The sequence below is a fragment of the Taudactylus pleione genome, unplaced genomic scaffold (genome assembly GCF_031769625.1).
Source record: "Taudactylus pleione unplaced genomic scaffold, aTauple2 ptg000191l, whole genome shotgun sequence".
NCBI lineage: Eukaryota > Metazoa > Chordata > Amphibia > Anura > Myobatrachidae > Taudactylus > Taudactylus pleione.
The window spans coordinates 4,013,262-4,032,573 of record NW_028284593.1 but is presented as its reverse complement, the minus strand read 5'-3'; the positions used below and the strand labels follow the sequence as shown (position 1 = coordinate 4,032,573).

Genomic DNA, 19,312 nt, shown 5'->3' with positions numbered 1-19,312 from the left:
TATTTTGACTTATGCCTGGCTGATGCCAAGGACTATAAAAAACTAAAACAGGAGATCCTAACTCGCTTGGGAGTCACCACCTTTGTTCGTGCCCAACGGGTCCACCGCTGGGAGTTCCATATGGACAAGCCTCCACGTTCACAGATGCATGACCTCGTCCATCTGTCCTCAAAATGGCTACAGCCGGAGACGCTGACGGGACCACAGATTGTGGAAAGGGTCGTGATGGACCGGTACCTGCGATCATTACCTGCGACTCTGCGCAAGTGGGTGAGCCATGCAGACCCTAAATCCGCGGACCAGTTGGTCGAGCTGGTGGAGAGGTACGTGGCGGCTGAGGAGCTGATGAGTATGCCCCACCGAGCCCCGATGGTGTACCGGCGAACTCCCACAGACAATGGTAAGACTGTTCCAGGGGAGAAGGGTGCTGGGCGGTGGAATGTACCTAAGACTGAGGGTGTAGAACCTGGAGACAGGCCTGCCAGGCCGGGAAGGTTCTTGCCTGGTAAACGACTAGACATTAATATGACTCAGTGTTTCCGATGTGGGGACTTCGGCCATATTGCCGCTAATTGTGCACTTACAACTGAACCTATGCAATGTGATACTGCTCATGTCTACCGCAGGGGGTCTTTCTTTGCACAGACAGCCTGTATGGCTGACCGGCAGGCTGTGACTGATAAGCACATGTGTGTACTCACTGTAGATGGCAACCGAGTAGAGGCACTGTTAGACTCTGGTAGCTTGGTGACACTTATAAAAGCTGAGCTGGTGAACCCCTTGCGGCGTGAGGGGAAAACTTGGTGTGACCTGCATACATGGGGATACTCGATATTATGTTACTGTCGAGGTGAACATCGAGACACCATGTGGTTCTGCTATAGTTTCTGTAGGTTTGGTACATGGTCTGATGTACGATGCAATATTGGGGAGAGACTTTGCTCACTTCTGGAAGTTGTGGGAAAGCCGTTTTGTTCCAGAGGTGAACAACCCCGATCCATTTGAGAAGGTTGTCGATGTAGTGGAGGAGGGAGTTTCTTCTGAGTCAGAGTTATTCCCTTTTTCTACTATAATTGGCGAACTAGAGAATGCGGAGCGTGACGGTGGCCCGCCAACTGATGTGCCTCCCATTGAGGTGGGAAGTGTTGTTGGGCCAGGTGATCGTCTGCCTGATTTAGAGGTCAGAAGAGAGGTCTTTGCCATGGAGCAGTTGAATGACCCTACTTTGGTAAAAGCCAGGGAGAATGTAAAAGTAGTTGATGGTAAACCCGTAGACCCTGATAGTTCTTTGTCCTATCCCCACATGGCAATGTGGCAGGATTTGTTATATCAGGTGACTAAGAAGGGGGAAGATGTTGTGGAACAACTAATAGTTCCCAAAGCCTACAGAAGAACAGTGTTGGATCTGGCCCATGGTCATATAACGGCAGGCCATCTAGGGGTAGAGAAAACCACTGAGCGAATAATGCAGAGGTTTTTCTGGCCCGGGCTTCATAAAGAGGTATCTGACTTTTGCGCATCCTGCCCTGAGTGTCAGTATCATGCTCCCAGGCCACATTTTAAGGGTCCACTAGTTCCATTGCCTATCATAGAGGTGCCGTTTGAAAGAATAGTGATGGATTTGGTTGGACCCTTAATGAAGTCTGCCAGGGGACACCAGTATATTCTGGTCATAATGGATTACGCTACCAGGTACCCAGAAGCGATCCCGTTGCGCAATACGTCAACCAAGACCATTGCCAGAGAGCTAGTTCATGTCTTTAGCAGGCTGGGTATACCTAAGGAGATACTAACTGACCAGGGTACACCATTTATGTCCAAAGTCATGAAAGAGTTATGCCGCCTGTTCAAAATCGAACAGTTAAGAACTTCGGTTTATCACCCCCAAACCGATGGGCTGGTCGAGAGGTTTAACAAGACGTTAAAACACATGCTTAGGAAAGTGGTCGACAAGGATGGTAGGGATTGGGACTATTTATTGCCGTATTTATTGTTGGCCATAAGAGAAGTTCCCCAGTCCTCCACCGGGTTTTCACCCTTCGACTTGTATGGGAGACACCCAAGGGGGTTACTAGACATTGCCAAAGAGACATGGGAGGGGCAGTCTAGTCCTTACAAAACGGTGATTGAGTATGTTTCTCAAATGCAGGAGAGAATTGCTGTGGTAGTGCCGATAGTGAGAGAGCACCTGGAACAGGCTCAACAGGCACAGCAGAGGGTATACAACCACAATGCTCGGTTACGCAGCTTTGCTCCTGGGGACAGAGTGTTAGTATTGGTTCCCACTGTAGAAAATAAACTTTTGGCTAAATGGCAAGGGCCCTTTGAAATCTTAGAAAGAGTGGGACAGGTCAATTACAAAGTTTACCAGCCGGGGAAAAGAAAGCCGGAACAGATATACCATATAAATCTGTTAAAGCCCTGGAAAGATAGAACGGTACTGTCGGCCGTCCGAGACCCTCCAGTAAGTCCAGGGCCCTTAGTTCCCGAAGTGACAGTGGCAAAAACCCTGTCGGCAATTCAACAACAAGAGGTCAAGGAGTTTCTGATTAGAAATAGGGTGCTGTTCCTGGGAAAACCTCGGTCATTAAACATGACATCATCACTGACCCAGGGGTTAAAGTTAATCTAAAGCCCTATAGGTTACCAGAAGCACAAAGAGAATCGGTGTCGAAAGAAATTAAAAATATGCTAGAGTTAGGGGTTATTGAAGAATCACATAGTGAATGGTCAAGTCCCATTGTGTTGATTCCAAAGCCAGACGGGAGTGTGCGTTTCTGCAATGACTTCCGAAAGTTGAACAGTGTTTCAAAATTCGATGCCTACCCGATGCCAAGAGTGGATGAACTGATTGAGAGACTAGGGACGGCAAGGTATTTAACCACTCTTGACCTAACCAAAGGGTATTGGCAAGTACCGTTAACCGAGAGCGCCAAACAAAAGACAGCTTTTTCAGCACCAGAGGGCTTGTTTTAGTACAAGATGTTGCCCTTCGGGCTACATGGGGCACCTGCTACCTTCCAAAGAATGATGGACAGGATTCTAAGGCCCCATAGACGGTATGCGGCTGCTTATCTGGATGACGTGGTCGTTCATAGTCCTGATTGGCAGTCTCACTTACCCAGGGTACAAGCAGTGTTGGACTCCATCTATAAGGCAGGTTTGACAGCCAACCCAAAAAAGTGTTGTCTAGGCATGGAGGAACTAAAATATCTGGGATACACCATTGGCAGAGGCCTGATAAAGCCTCAGCTCAATAAAGTTGATGCCATACAAAACTGGCCACGGCCTCTGAATAAAAAGCAGGTGAGAGCCTTCTTGGGAATTACGGGGTACTACAGGAGGTTTATACCCAACTTTGCCACCATGGCAGTCCCACTGACTGACCTGACCAAAGGCAAACAAAAAGTCATGGTAGAATGGAGTCCTGAGGCAGAGAAAGCTTTTCAGGAGTTGAAAGTAGCGTTGTGTTCCCAACCAGTCCTGATGACTCCTAATTTTGAAAGGGAATTCATAGTACAAACCGATGCATCAGAAGTAGGTATAGGAGCGGTCCTGTCCCAGAACAAGGAGGGTGAGGAACACCCTATTTTCTATCTTAGCAGAAAGTTGAATGTACATGAGAGAAACTATGCCACAGTGGAGAAGGAGGCGTTGGCCATAAAGTGGGCGTTAGAGGCTCTTCGGTACTACTTGGTCCGAAGAAAGTTCAAATTGATCACTGACCATGCCCCTCTGAAGTGGATATCTGAAAATAAGGACAGTAATGCGAGAATTGCAAGATGGTTCTTGGCGTTACAAACTTTTAAATTTTCAGTGGAACACAGGCCAGGAAGCCAGCTGGCCAATGCTGACGCGTTGTCACGCGTTCATTGTTTGGGGGCTTCAGTTGTTCCGCCCCACAGGTCGAAACAAAGGGGGGGGATATGTGATAGGATCACTGGTAAAGTGGTCTGTGGCAGGTACATTTGTCCCAGATTCCTGTCTTTTGTGTTTTAAACCCCCAGGAGAAAGTCTGCAGTGTAGCAGGCTTGAGTTTCGGCTTTTTGAAAAGCCGGTTTGGGACCTGGGGGTTGTGGGTGAGAGGAGAGGGAGGGCTCCACCCACGGCCACTCCAGGTTTTGGATCTTGCAGCCAGTGTAGCAGGCTTGTTAAGGTTTCCACCTGAGAGTGGCCAATATAAGCCTAGTGTGTTGAGGGCTGATTGTCTCACCTGGGAGAGCAGACAGGGAGTTTGCTCAGAGACACTTGGAAAACCTATCTGTGAGTACTGTGCTGTGCTTTGTTGCTGGCGAGGGCATTAGGCCCTGCCAGGTTCTGGTAGTGAGGGAACTACCTGTGAAGTTAGTGCCCCGACAGGGCTAGGATTTACATTTATGTTTTCTTTATGTTTCTGACATTGTACAATAAAGACTGGCGCCGACCAGCTTGTACTTGCATCCAGACTGGTGTGCTGCTTCCCTGCTGCTGTGTGTGTGTGTGTAAGGAAGGAGTCCTCTACCCAGGAGATGAACCCCCTAACCTAACTGTGTCACAATATATACACAATATACAAAACCCTTGGATAAAATAACCTGGTGCCAAGGTCTATATAGTATATAGTAATATTGCCATACAGGGTGAGTGTGATTATACTGTCCCTAGCTATATTGGACAGACATTATCTACTGTATCTTGGATTAAAGCTGCACTTTTCCTCACTACAGCACTGAGGGACGATCCTTCATATCTTCCTGGCTGCTGCAGACTGGATGAGTGTGACTATATCGTCTCTAGTGTAGTTTACAGTATAATTACAAAATATCCAGTAAAACACCAAGGGCTCTATTTATTAACATTATTTTTACTAAAATAAAGTGAAAAAGGGTGTTTTCCCACCCTTTTCACATTATTTTAGAATCACCTATAGTTATTACAGGGCAATTGGAGTAGAATTCGTAAAATTCTACTCCAACCCCTAAGTATCACTTATTTATAGTAATCAGATCGCATTTCCCATAATTGTAATGGGAAATGTGATCCGACCAAAGTTACTAAAAATAAATTGTAAAAAAATACCGGGGAAAGCCCTGTGATAATAACGCCACCTGGAGGTGGCGTTATCCAGGGTCTCCCCCGGTTACTGAACTCCTGCCCTGCTCTAACGGGGAGAGCAGAGCCCAGAGCCGGTCCCAGTGATCAGCTGTGTGGTCTAAACAGACCGCAAGCTGATCTCTGCTAAAAAAAAAAAGTAAAAAAAAATATTTACTTACCTGACTCCAGGGACCGGTGGTCGGGGCTCCAGTGATTTTCTTAACAATGGGGCGGGGCTTAGCACCGGGGGGGTAGCAGCGGCGGCCGGTCGGCGCATGCGCAGGCACTTTGTCACAGTATTTTTTTCTCGCAAGCTCTGTCCCTGCAAGGGATTTGTAGTAAATTCCTGTGATATTGCCTGAATTCGCAATGCGAATTCAGTCGATATCACACTACAATCTGCATTACAAATGCGGATTGTAGTAAATAGAGCCCCAAGAGGCCAAAAACTCACATTATCACTGGGTTGTGTACTATAATCACTACACTAGAGGGCGCCTTTCTTTATAGATTTATATCTTATGGAACATCAGGCTTTAGAGAAATGACAGCCATCTGATAATAGGGTCAGATGTTTTATCGTTAAAGGACTTATATCTATGAACCATCCATTCATTTTTAGTTGTAATAATTGAGAAACCCATTAATGGAGGAATCTTTCCTGAATGTCAGAGCTGCCGTCTTCTCAGTAAAGTCATCTACTACATAAACTGACCGGTGTGATGTAATCAGTGGTGATAAAGCAACAAGCATTGGGCTTCAGTGTATGGACTAGTGATCCATCTTCTCCCTAACTAGCAGAAAGACAGAGGGACATCTCCTGAGGCCTCTGCACCTATATTATACAGACCCACAAATAGATAAGTGAGGGCAGCTAAGGACAAGGTACACGTGTTACACACTGATGGGGCGAATGTTTAGTTTTTCCTTTTCTTCTTTTTCAGTGTCTTCAGCCAAATTCGCCTAAAAGAAGCATTGGTTTGGAGCGGCCGTGTACGCTGAGCTGGCTGTGGGGGGAATTACCAGCAAGAGGACGGCTAGAGCTAAAAGCTCTTCCAACCCTATATGGGAGGAAGCGGTCACTGTGTAAGTCTTATTATCATGTAACGCTCTGATACTTCTCCTCTGTAGTTATAGGACTGGTGTGATAGCTGGTATCCTGCTAATCATGTAACATTAGGGGCTTATACAGACAGGTCTTATAGTCACAGGCTCATAGCGGTAAGGCCTGATAGCTGTGCTGTACTGCTGATAGTCCTACACATAATGTAAGCGGGTGGTGGTGCTCGGCACAATGTAATGGGAGCCTATGGGAGCGCTCAGTACATCGCACATTATGCTGCATGGGGCTGTGAGGCAAAGCTATTACCAGGAATCTGTTATTACTTCCCAAGCAGTAAGTTTGTTATCATCTGTTATTAGTATGTTTTTAATATTTAGAACATTGACACTATTTCCCATTTGTAGTGATGTCACTTTGGGGTAGATGTACTAAGCCTTGGAGAGCGATAAAGTGTGAGAGATAAAGTACTATCCTATCAGCTCCTAATTGTCATTTTTCAAACACAGCCTGTAACATGAGAGCGAGGAGCTGATTGGTACTTTATCACTCTCCACTTTATCTCTTTCCAAAGCTTAGTACATCATCACATTTGTTAAGAACACATTTGCTATACAGTATATAGAATAAAACTCTCCTTATCTGTTTTTCTTGGGCCCATTTATCATATCCTCCATTTGGAATGTGGTGTGAATTACAATTTTCATTTAAATTTATTATTATTCTCTTGCTGGGACATGGGCTCCAATAAGGGGTCATCCTGCGAAGAACTTATACTATGACTATACTTCCCGGTTCAGCATCAGTGCACCTACAAAACATGCACGGCCATGATATAATAGTCCATAACCTACTATAGGCTAACATCTTCAGGTTGCATTAGGGCAGGGAGCGTTCCAGACCTTGGTAAATCCATTAGGCTGGCTGCCACCCTCTGAGGACCACAGTAGATATTAGAGATTTCTGCTGCTGTCTCTCCTTAAATCCTCGGGATCCTTAACATTTGCAGATACCTCTGAAATATATGTTATACTACAAATGTTCCTTAATAATTATTCCCCTTGGATTGTTATACAAGAACAAGCCAAATACTAATTGTATTTCCCCCTGTGTACAGGAGCGTAACCCCAGACACCACCCTGGAAGTTAGGGTATGGAGCCACCATGCTCTCAGTGCTGACACCTTGCTGGGGAAAGCCATCATAGACCTGAAGCAAGCCTTGGTGACACACCATGGACAATGTAAGCTGAAGCAACTTCTGCCCCACCTGCACAGGCCCCAGTGTCGTTATCATTGCAGCCTCCACTTTAGTAGATCTAGAGAGTTTCATAGAACTTAGTCACTTATTTTGTGTTTCAGTGGAACGAGCTGTAGAGCAATTACCGCTCTTATTGGAGGGAAAACACAGTGTGGTCCAAACAGGTGAGCTGACCATTATCCTGGATTGACTGATTGTGGAGCCTGAGTCCTTAACAACATGTGAAGCTACAGCCTCAGCAGCCAGTAAGTAATGTGTGTACTTTATGCGGGACGATCCTGCTATAAGTGATTTATTAGAGAGGTAAAACTCTCTCTCTCCCCACTCCCTGCTCCCTCACTGTCTCTCTCCCTATCCCTTCTCTCACTCTTTCCCTCTCTGCCCCCCTCTCTCTCTTCCTTTCTCCCTTTAGGTTTAAGGTTTAGGCACTAGGGGAAGGGTTAGAGTTAGGCCCTGTAGGGGCAGGGTTAGGGTTAGGCTGCAGGATGTGTTAGGGTTAGGCTGTGGGAGGGGAGAGTTAGGGTTAGGGGGGTTATGGTAAGGGTTATAAGACTTACCAAATTCTATTGAGACTATGAATGTTGGGGTGCCACTGTGGGTATTCTGACTGTCAGCATTCTAACTGCCTGGATCCCGTACCCAACCCATCCTAAGACTTTAGCATCCATGTGCAGTCATAGCATGAAAGCTTCAAAATAAACCACATACTTTTTGTTCCTGGCCCTATAACCTCATTAGATCTTACATGATATCCTCTGATTCAGTACTCCTGTACCAGAGAGAGAACATGGCTCATCTGCAAGTATAACATCCTTTATTACTAGTGAGCAGTACAGATACACACATAAACCACACAGCAATTCTATTTTCTGCACACACATGTTCAGTTTCACATGTAATGTAATTGAAGAGTATTATATCCCACATGTTCTTACAATTAATTATTTCTCTCTTGCAGGTAATGGTGCAAGTTCCATTAGTGTGCCATCTGATGAAGCTGTAGTAGCTCCTGCAACATCTTCCACATCAGATGGTGAGGACGCTACAAGCAACACAGCAGACGCACCAGCACCTTCCACATCTGCTGCCAGTGCTATACCAGGAGGGCATAGTGTACCATGTGGTAAAGCTGTACCAGCTCCTGCAACATCTTCCATATCAGATGGTGAGGACACTACAAGCGACACAGCAGATGCACCAGCACCTTCCACATCTGCTGCCAGTGCTGCACCAGGAGGCCATAGTGTGCCATGTGATGACACTGTACCAGCTCCTGCAACATCTTCCATATCAGATGGTGAGGATGCTACAAGCGACACAGCAGATGCACCAGCACCTTCCACATCTGCCAGTGCTACACCAGGAGACCATAGTGTGCCATGTGATGACGCTGTACCAGCTCCTGCAGTATCCTCCATATCAGATGGTGAGGACGCTACAAGTGACACAGCAGATGCACTAGCACCTTCCACATCTGCTGCCAGTGCTGCACCTGAACTTGTAATGGCAACGGACTCACCTCCATCAGCTGCTGCCAGTACAATTCCTGATGCCACCAGTACCAGGCAATCAGCTGTTACTGCCCCAGTGAGACCACAGCCCAGCACCACTGCAAGGCACCTACCACCTGGGTATGTGAATGGTTTTATCTTCATTGCCTGCTTATGATCTGAGAACCTCCTGCTGTCACATCTAGTACAGCAGCATCTGCAGTGTGGGAAGAGCTCACAAGTGTCATTTGTCTGTATAAATGTAGGACAGCACCAAGCGGGAATTTTTTGGACTCATGTAGATTTGCATGTAAATCATAACCATAAAATGTGCCTCCAAAAACATGCATTGTGCTTACTGTACCCTGCAGAGCAGAGCTGGCTGTAAGTGTAGTATATATACCTGGGTTACTCCAGGATTGAGCAATAGTATATGGATCTGGTTTGTGGAGGTGTTAGTAATAAAATACTATAGTTCAAAATATATACATTTATTATAATCATGTAATATTTATATGGTGCCACAAGCAGCACCATATATAGTATACCTCATACAGCTAAATTTCATGATACAAAGTTGATCAATGAGGACAGTAATAGATAAGTTCACAATTTTAAATATGTACATAATAACTCACAGATGACATAATTTATGTACAAACCGCAAAAGGAGAGATTGGCCATGCTTGCAAGAGCTTACATTCTATAGGGGCTATGGGTGGGCACATAGAGGAACGCTCGCTCTGAATCAGGGCCCTCCTCCCTGAAAATGGAGCGGCCTCATGGACGCTCGCATAGCTGTGGGTTACCACCCACAGCTATAGCGAGCGTCCATGATGATGGTCGCGATGGTCAAGACCATCGCGACCATCAGGCTTGCGACGAGACCCTGCGGTAGGGTCTCGGTGACCGCAAGCCCTGGAGTGATTTTGGCTCTATCAGAGCCAAAATCACTCCCACTGACATCACTTGTGATGTCAGATGGGCCGGACTCAGACGGTAGGCGTTCCCATGGGAATCAGCCCCAGAGACCTCATACATAGCCTAGGTCATATTGTGCAGCAGCTGCGGAACACCCACAAGTGATCCCTTCCTGATAGACACACATACACATCTTTTCTATAATCAGCATGGGAGGAATTTATGCAGACACAGCTTTATTGTACACAGCCTTATTGTACTATGCTGATGCTCACATACCTCTCCCAGCATCCTTTCTGCTTCTGTAAGCATAAGGAGTCGTAATCACCAATTGTATCCCAGTCACCATAGGGACGCATGTGTAAGAAATGTTGGTGCACATGTACAGCAGAAAAACCCTCAGTTTGTGGGATAAAAGCTCACATTGTGTTTATGTCCAACTCCTCATGAGTCCCTTTAATAGCAGATTTGGGGTTTTCTATGAAACAGTCCTTAGTCTGTGGTACATTCACTATAATTTACTAATTTAAGTTCAAAGTGACCATAGTTAGGTCACAAAGTGTCCATTAGTTGGTTCCTTGAGTACTGTAACATATATGACCATTATACAATGTTTTTAGTAAGCCGTGACATATGTAGACTCATGTCATTGTATTGCCAAGTCCTTTTATTATGAAGACCCATTAACTATGTTTTTTTGCTTCTAGTTGGGAGCTGAGGAGGCATCCTCGTAGTAAATACTTTTACATTGATCACAACACCAAGACCACAACGTGGGATCCGCCTTTACCACCTGGGTAAGCCCCTGCAAAAAAGTCCAGTTCGGGAACATGACATGGGGAGACCCGGGATCCCGAGACTTTGTTCTGTTGCTTCATCCTCCTCTGGCATTTACATTAAGGGAAATACAGATAAGGGTTATTTGCATTGATCCGAGATGAGTTTCAGACCCTTATATTTAATATTACATGAGTTTGCCACATTCTCTGTCATGTTCCTTGCTCCAATGGCCTCTGCACGACATACAGCATGCACACACAAAGACTGATATGGTATTTCCTGAGTGCTGCCAGGTGCTAAAAGGCCACCTGTTGGGAGAAACCTGACCCCACCTCCTTATCTGCCATTATATAGAGAGATAATATTTTTAAATAACAGTGGAGTTTATGAGAACCCTCATTTATGTACATAGAGAACTATACTGCAGTTAAGCTTGTCAGATGTTTTAATGAAGGTGCTTCAACCACTCTGGTGAAGCGCAGAGAAAGTACAAGATGGGCCAGCATTGTTCCTCGCCCATCTGTATACGCCCTAAACAAAGCAAAACGTGTTTGTGTCTTACAGCTGGGAGAGAAGAGTCACCAGCCATGGACGGCCTTTCTATGTGGACCACAACACCAGGACCACAACCTGGACAAAACCTACCATAAAGTTTGTGCAGCTCCACCAGCGAGACCTCTGCTCGGTAACTGAGACCTGTGTTTGCACAGACTTTAACTTTACAGCTGTGTCACATTTATATGGCATTATTACATCTATGTCACATTTATATGGCATTATTACATCTGTATCACATATATATGGTGTTATTCCAGCTGTGTCACATTTATATGGCATTATTACAGAAGTGTCACATTTATATGGTATTATTACAACTGTGTCACATTTATATGGTATTATTACAACTGTGTCACATTTATATGGTGTTATTACAGCTGTGTCACATTTATATGTCATTATTATAGCTGTGTCACATTTATATGACATTATTACAGCAGTCAGTCAGTGCAGTAATCTCATTCGGAGGTTTGTGTCATACGTGACCGGTCTATATTACACAAGACGTATTAGATTTATTGTCACATATAACATGATAATTAAGCACATATACGATTTATAGATCTAATGTATAAGACACATAAATTGTTAGATATAATTCTATTACGTCAGTGATTTCCTGCATTACGCTCTTCTTGCTGGAAGCGGCCGCCCAGCATAGTATTGTCACTCACTATGTACATCTGTAACTTTGTGTCTATGTTTAGCATTTCCTTATCTTTCCTCATCAGTAGAAATACCCCAATAATCAGCAGTACACAAGTACAGGTATCCTACACCAGATGCCACTGCCATAGTCACATATATCGCTGTGTTCTGTATTATATACACAAAGTTATATATCATCAGATGACATCACCATCATCACATATATTGCTTTGTTCCATATTATATACACACAGCTATTTATCATTAGGTGACATCACCATCATCATATATAATCCAATATTCCTACACACTGAATACAATGGGCTTTATTCAAAGCTGCACGCAGGTCATGTGACTGCACCTCTTTACGCAATTGTGAGCAATTATGGGTGATTCACAGTCGTGAGCATCTCAGCTTACAGCGTAGTGGGTGTAACTGCCGTATGTTTGTAGGCGGAATTGTGGACCAATCAGAGGAAAACCTACACAGAGATTCGGCTGACATAAGATGCATCTTCTGCAGCAAATAGGGCTGACGGCTACTTCCACAAGCAGATGGATGGGAATAGAGCTGCCTTGTAGGTACAGCCAACTATGAAGATAGGCGGATGTCTGCATTTATTTCCCAACATGAGTCTGCTATAGCAAGTAGGTCCCTGCATACTGTATCTCTGCCCACTTGTGACAACAGCTGTCTCTATCTGAGAAGTCCGGCATGTACTGCTCACTGATTACTATAATAATACTTTGTGACTTATATATGGCTTTCTAGGATTTGTAGTTGTGCTTCTCATATACTGAACCATTATGCACAGAGACTTCAGCAGTTCCACACCAACCAAATACTGAGAGGCCTGGGCTAGCGGCAGCCAATTCCCACAAACTCCAATCATGTGAGAATGATGTGTTACTTTGCTTTCAGATCTGAGGAGTGTGGGCAGGGGCTGGCTGGCAACTTTTTGCCTGGGAGGCAAATGCATGCAGGTGGCCCTGGCAGAGGAGTAGCGTGTAGCCAGGGTGCCCGAAGAGAATGTGTGCTACGGCGCCCCCCCTCAAGTGTTCCAGGGAGGAGGTGGGTCCATATGGGATTAATGTAAAGTAAAAATAAAGATTAGGGGCAGCCCCCTGTCATAGTGCCCATATGTAGTGCCCCACTGTGCCCCAAGTGAAGACCCCCTTATGCAGGCCTCCAGTAGTACCCCAGTAGTGATCCCCCCTATGCAGTGCCCCTTATACAGTGCCCCCAGTAGTGGTCCCCCCTGTGCACCCAATAGTAAGCCCCTTATATAGTGCCCCTAGTAGTGGTCCCCCCGGTGCAGTGCCCCTTGTGCCCCCAGTAGTAAGCCCCTTATATAGTGCCCCCAATAGTGGTATCCCCTATGCAGTGCCCCTTATATAGTGCCCCCAGTAGCAGTCCACCCCCCATGCAGTGCCCCCAATAGTGGTAACCCTTATGCAGTGCCCCTTAAATAGTGGCCCCAGTTGTAGTACCCCCAGTATTACCATTTATATAGAGCCCCCAGCAGTGGTCCCTCGATGCAGTGCCCCCTGTGGTAGTCCCCTCCCCCCTATGTAGTGCCCCTAGTAGTAGTCCCCTCCCCCTATGCAGTGCCCCTAGTAGTAGTCCCCTTCCTTGATAGTGCCCCTAGTAGTAGTCCCCTCCTTGTAGTGCCCCCAGTAGTAGTAGCCCCTCCTTGTAGTGCCCCGAGTAGTAGTAGTCCCCAGTAGTAGTAGTGCCCCCAGTAGTAGTCCCCTCCCTTGTAGTGCCCCCAGTAGTAGTAGTCCCCTCCCTTGTAGTGCCCCCAGTAGTAGTAGTCCCCTCCCTTGTAGTGCCCCCAGTAGTAGTAGTCATCCCCTTTGTAGTGCCCCCAGTAGTGGTCTCCCCCTTGTAGTGCCAGCCCCCCCCCCAGTAGACACAGATAAAAAAAAAAATTAAAAAAACCCACTAACCTAAATCCCCGTTCCCGCCGCCGCCATCGGCGGCTGTGTGTTAGTCAGTGTAGCGCTGACCGAACTCCGTCCGGTCAAGACTACACGTGCGGTGCAGCTGGGTCACAGAGACACAGACTGCCCACGGCCCACATGGGGCTGCAGCCTGGGGGGCACATGGCACCCTGCCCCCCGGCCCAGCCCGCCACTGAGCGTTGGGAAATTACCAGTCCGCCGGAGACTCAGCTTAGATATGTAACACTCAGATTTGTCAGACTCACCTGATTCCGATCTTCCCATCTCTAATTGCAGTGTTTATCTTGTTCCATTCTAGGCTTCATCAGAAGTAGATCTGCTGGGAGCATTGCCACTTGGATGGGGTAAGAGAGTATTACAATGGTATTTATGGGCATCACTGAGATATTGGCATGTGGCAAGACCATATGTCTCTGTTTTCTAGAGAGAAGAAAGCACTTCCCAGATGGAAGGTGCTACTACATGAACCATTCCACAAAGATCACACAGTGGGAAGAACCTCGTAGTCCTATGTAAGAATGTCCTCAAATGTCTTCCACCCCGTTATATAGTAGAATTGTCCTATCACATTGCCTCACTCCATGTTGTAGCTCTAGACCAGAGATATTATAATTTCTTTATAAATCGCCAACATCTCACATAAAGCCGCACACAAAGGGCCTTAATCAGGGTTAGATGCAAAAGGAATTGTAAAATGAGTTCTCTGTGCAACTGACACCAGGTTCTATTCTGATGCTGGAAGTCACTGTCCCCTCACTGCCAGCGGTCCTCTCCCACCTGCTGCAGGCACCGCTGGCATCTACTTTCTCCCAGCTGCTGCTTGTGGCTCTGGATGCAGATGGCTGTGTCTTCCATAAGCACCACTTGGCTTGAGCTCTAAAGAGACCGGGGCACCATGTGTGACAACACATTTGGTGCTAAATTTAATTTCTCTCCCTATAAAAGGGCATCTCTGGGCACTAGTCATGTGTCAGAGTATATGGCTCCAGAACTTTGTGCCAGCGTTTGTTCCCAGTGCAAGTTACATGTGTTCTGATCCGGTTTGTCAGATGATTCTCCTGGGTTACTCCCCTGGTGCTGTTGCTAGTGATTTCTTGGTCCTGACAGTTATTCCTCTGATCTGACTCTGCTTGTCCTCTTTTCTGCCCATCTGGTTCTGACCCAATCCTGTCTCCATTATGCCGCCACAGCAATTACTCTCACTATCTGCCTTAGGGCCTGATTCAGAGCCACTTGTAAGCGGCAGCTCGTTCGCTCCGAGCGATGTTTGCCCAACTGCGCATGCGTACGGATCGTTATACGCATACGCGAACCAGTCAGTGCGGCCGAAATTCATGTGCTCGCAAAATAGCGAATGCCTGCTAATTTGAGTGACAGGATGAGGCATATTTGGGTGGTAACAGGGGAAGGTGCTTGAAAACGGGGAGTGGAGATCCGATCGCAGGCGTGCTTAAAGGTCAAAACGGGCGTTTTATGGGTGTGCATATTTAAAACTGCAGCGTCATTGACCACGTCACTGGATTTTTTTTAAGCCAGAACTGCTCGCAAAATTGTGGTAGCAAAAACCAACCACAAGAATAGCGAGCAGCTCATACCCTGGTCGATGTACTCGATTAATCTAATAAATAGCGGACATGACGTAGGATGCGAGAGGCCAGGGGGGGTAATTTCCCAAGAAATGACCGCAAGTTTTGTTCGCTCGTTCAGACCTAGAGGCGTGAACAGACCGCAAAGAGCGAACGGTTCATTTGAATAGCCACCCCTATTTTCAGGACGAGCGAGCGCTAATTGCGTCCGGCTCTGAATCAGGCCCTTAGGGCCTGATTCAGACCCACTCGCGAGCGGCTGTCCGCTCGCAAGTGGGTCGATTGGTGTACACTGCGCATGCGCACAACGGAGAGCTCCGTCGTGCGCATGCGCGAGACGCGACGAGCGAAGAACTTTCCTTCGCTCGTTGTGTCTGATCAAAGGGGGCGTGCTGTCGATGTTGATTGACAGCACGCCCCCTTTGGTGGGCGTGCCTGCCAGACGGAGGCGTTCCCATGGGAACGCCTACCGTCAGAAGCCGGCCCCACTGACATCACTAGTGATGTCAGTGGGAGTGATTTTGGCTCTGATAGAGCCAAAATCACTCCGGGCCTTGCGGTTGAGAAACTCAAGACCATCGCGACCATCAACCTGCACGCTCGTATATGCTGTGGGTTGTGTCCCACAGCTATACGAGCGTCCAGGAGGACGCTCCATAATTATGGAGGTGGGCCCTGATTCAGAGCGAGCGAGGGCCTTAGTTCCTTCATACCCTCCTGCCCATACATTGGAAGCAAGACAGAGGGTCATGACCTGCGCATTGGGCGCAGTGAAGCATCCACACCATCTCTCCAAGAGTTGTCACAGTGGCAAAAATAAATGTTACACTATATGACACTATACATTTCATGTGGGGCATTCAAAGATCTTTTGCTACCTGACTCTGAACTCTACAGAAGGACATGTATGACCCATCTAGCTGAGGCCACATAGGAATCGGTACACTACTGACATGCAACAAATCAGCCAAATATTCTGCATAGTAAATATAAATGGAATGTTTTATAAAACCACTAATTACTTTAGCATTTCATCTGTGACTTTAGGACACCTGGCAGCTTTCAACGGAGACTAGTCCATTGGCGTTACTTGTGCCAGGTAATCATTATAAAGGTGTTGTTACAATGATATTATACATCAGCATGTTATGAAGCTGGAGGACACAATGGTATGTGCTGCAAGGGAAGAGCAGACTGTGATGGGAGAGGTACATTAGGCAGGGTGTATGAAGGCGTTCTGCTGTCTGTCTATGCCTCACTAGGACTGAGATACTAATCTAATTATACATATCTCTGCAGTCTAACGCATTGCCGAACAACACCAACATTAATGTGTCAAGAAGACGAACAATATTTGAGGACTCCTTCCATCAGGTAACCTCTTCTTCTCTGCTAAGTTGGGTAGCAATGGTAGGGTGCTCCAGTGCCAGGACTCACCCTCCATTACCTGAGTGTAATGCTTCCATCCTCTGTGAGCTAAGCCTGAGCCTAGCCCAGCAGTAACAAGGACAGCAGAGTGATCCGGCCCAAGCTACAGGGGGGACATAGAAGGGGTTGGACACTGTAATACAACCACTGGGCTCAGTACATAAATGTATATAATGATTATGTGTTAGATAGTGAGATGTTAGATGCTTAATGTTCTTCCTCTTTCCCCATATAGATCATGTTGATGAGACCATATGATCTAAGGAGACTGCTCCATGTGGTGTTCAGAGGGGAAGAAGGGATAGACTATGGAGGCCTGAGCAGGTAATGTCACTGGTGTCTCTGCTGGGTATACATTGGCCTGACCATGTGACAGGACACAGAGACATCAACAGGACTCACCAACTAATAAGTCAGAAGCCTGGGCTGGCGGCAGCTAAATCTCAGGATCTGAGTGATGAGTGACTCTGACAGTGATAACTGCACTGTCTGCTTCTCTACTTGTTTTCTTGTTGGTATAAAACATTGGTAGCTATCTGGGATTAATACGTATTAAATCATTGTTTTTTCTTTCAGAGACTGGTTTCTCGCACTTTCCCAGGAGCTCCTAAATCCCAACTATGGGTTCTGGGAATATGCCGGTGACAGTAATGCTCTTCATATACACCCGGCTTCCAGCATCATCCCTGGACACCTGCCTATCTTCACCTTTATGGGCCGCTTCATTGGGATGGTCAGTCCTCATTTCTTCAGTAACTGGAATCATTACATTGGGAAGTGCCTGCTGTGCCCTCTGGCTCCTCTCCCTAGTTATATAGCTCAGTAACTGGTATCATTAGATTGGGAAGTGCCTACTGTGCCCCCTGGCACCTCTCCCTAGTTATATAGCTCAGTAACTGGCGTCATTACACTGGGAAGGGCCTGCTGTGCCCTCTGGTACCTCTCCCTAGTTATATAGCTCAGTAACTGGAATCATTACATTGGGAAGGGCCTGCTGTGCCCTCTGGTACCTCTCCCTAGTTATATAGCTCAGTAACTGGAATCATTACATTGGGAAGGGCCTGCTGTGCCCCCTGGTTCCTCTCCCTAGTTATATAGCTCAGTAACTGGCATCATTACATTGGGAAGTGCTTGCTGTTTCCTCTGGCACCTCTCCCTAGTTATATAGCACAGTAGCACTATTAGAGAATATATTACTAGAGCATTACCTCTATATAATGATATGTAATGTAGTGTGGTTCCCAGTAGGAAATGTGTGTGTCACCCATGAGCAGTGATAGCCTCTATATCCCCTCCAAGCCTTGTTCCATGGTAGCCACATCGCCAAGGGCTTCTTGTTTTGATCAGCAGCCAATGAGAGTCTGACCATTCTACAAGTGGATGCTGGGGAAGAAGCTCGCCATGGCAGACCTGGAGGTCATTGACCCTCAGATCTACAGGTCTCTCACATGGATAAGGTGAGTAACTAAAAATTTGTGTCCAGTACACTAAGGCTGTGAGGACACAAAGACTTTGTTTTATATTCTTACTTGTATTACTAGCAGCAGGGCCGTAGCTAGGGTAGTGCGGCCGGTGCCATCGCACAGGGCACCACAGGTCAGGGGGCGCTGTTTGGGCCTGTCAAATTTGTTTATTATTATTCTTGCTTGTAGCTTCCACTTATTTCATCCCCAGCATCTCCGGGCCTCTCCTATCTCTTCCCTGGCCCTTCCCCATGAAGCCATGGCCTTTTTTGGGTGCATTATGTCCCTTTGAAAAATGAGGGGGGCGCCAATGCTCTTTCTGGCAGAGGGCACCAAAAAGTCTAGTTACGGCTCTGATTGGCAGTGCTATAAAAGTATTATGTGTGTGTTAGTAGGACATTAGGATGATAGCATATATCTGTGGGCAGACCGTGCTATGCTATGGGCTCAGCTCAGAGCCATAACTGCTCAGCATCACCTAAGATGACATTTATAGCACATAGCATTGGGTATCTAAGCGCTGTCTATACCGAGAATATATGGCACTAGTTTGCAACAATAAAATATCCCAGATATTATGTATGACCAGAGTGTCTGGGTAGAAAACTTCTTGTGTTTCTTTATCCTTCACCTCTCCTGTAATGCTGTGATATCCGGCTACATGGTGTGTACCATGGTGTCTATGCTTCTTGTGTGCAGAGTCAACAACATCGAGGACTGTGACTTGGAGCTGTTCTTCTCTGTAACCTTGGACACGCTAGGAGAAGTCACATCCCGCAAGCTGAGGCCAGATGGGGCAAACATCCGGGTTACTGAGGCCAATAAGGAGGAATACGTTAGGTAAGCAACTGTACATAAGGGGTATCATTTAGTAAATACCTATTTCCCCCTCATTATGCAACTGATGGACATCACCAGCGATTTGAAGCCCAAACCACTAAATTTACTATTTAGAGGTTTTATGGGTGTTTTAAAAATCACTGTTGATGTCTGTCGGTATCTGACCAAAAGGCCAGTGGTTTGGCCGAAACCCATGGAAAACCCACCACAAACCCATCATAAAACTGCTGCATCTATCCGG

The 19,312-nt window shown here is 46.4% G+C and overlaps 1 pseudogene; it reads left to right on the top strand.

The window, feature by feature from the left end:
- Positions 1-19,312, top strand: part of LOC148519314 (NEDD4-like E3 ubiquitin-protein ligase WWP2) — a 41,327-nt pseudogene that overhangs the window by 18,747 nt on the left and 3,268 nt on the right.